We start from the raw sequence: 726 nt of genomic DNA on the forward strand, positions 1-726 counted from the left end.
ACACACGGACACTAGGTGTTAAACGGTTGATCCTGGCGCCAGTGACATGACACCTTGCAGTTTCCATCGTTGTGGCGAGATAGAACACGGGTTCGAAACGGATTGGTGTTCGAGAGGCAGAAAATGTCGCGTGGGGAGGGGGGGGGGGGGGGGGGGGGGGTCACCCCCCTGCACTTCCCCTGCAGACGCTTATGCTCAACAATATATTACAGTAGGAACATTGAGGAATGAGTAAGGCGGGGGGCATCGGCAGGGGCACTGCTAGGCGACATGTACGAGACGAAATGTTGGGGAATCGAGACCTTGATTTCGGTCGTTGAAAACAGCGGTTACCCTTGTACTACACTCTGGTGACGGAAGGCCGTGGTCGGGAGGAAAAAGAGTACAGTAGCGAGTTGGAGGGGAGCGGAGGTGGAGGGAATTTGGGGGTGTTTTTGTACGATGGAACAAAAGCCATGGGCTTTTCATAAACTGCAGAGCTGTACTGTGGACGTTTTCGGAAAAACACGAGTGGGTGATCGGGATTGCATTGTTGCAATCGAGTTCCACGTGTCGGAATGAATTGGAAAATGAAAGTTTTTAGAAGGAAGTGTTGTGCACGTATTGTGCGCACGAATGAGGATTGCGGGGGTCTGTATTCCGGGTCGGGGGAGTTGGGGGGGGGGGGGGGGGTTGGGGGGTTTTTTAAAAAAGGAACAACAAACGGGGGGGGGGTGGCCTTTTTTG

Source organism: Chondrus crispus, genomic scaffold, assembly GCF_000350225.1.
Source record: "Chondrus crispus Stackhouse genomic scaffold, scaffold_34, whole genome shotgun sequence".
NCBI classification, from domain to species: domain Eukaryota; phylum Rhodophyta; class Florideophyceae; order Gigartinales; family Gigartinaceae; genus Chondrus; species Chondrus crispus.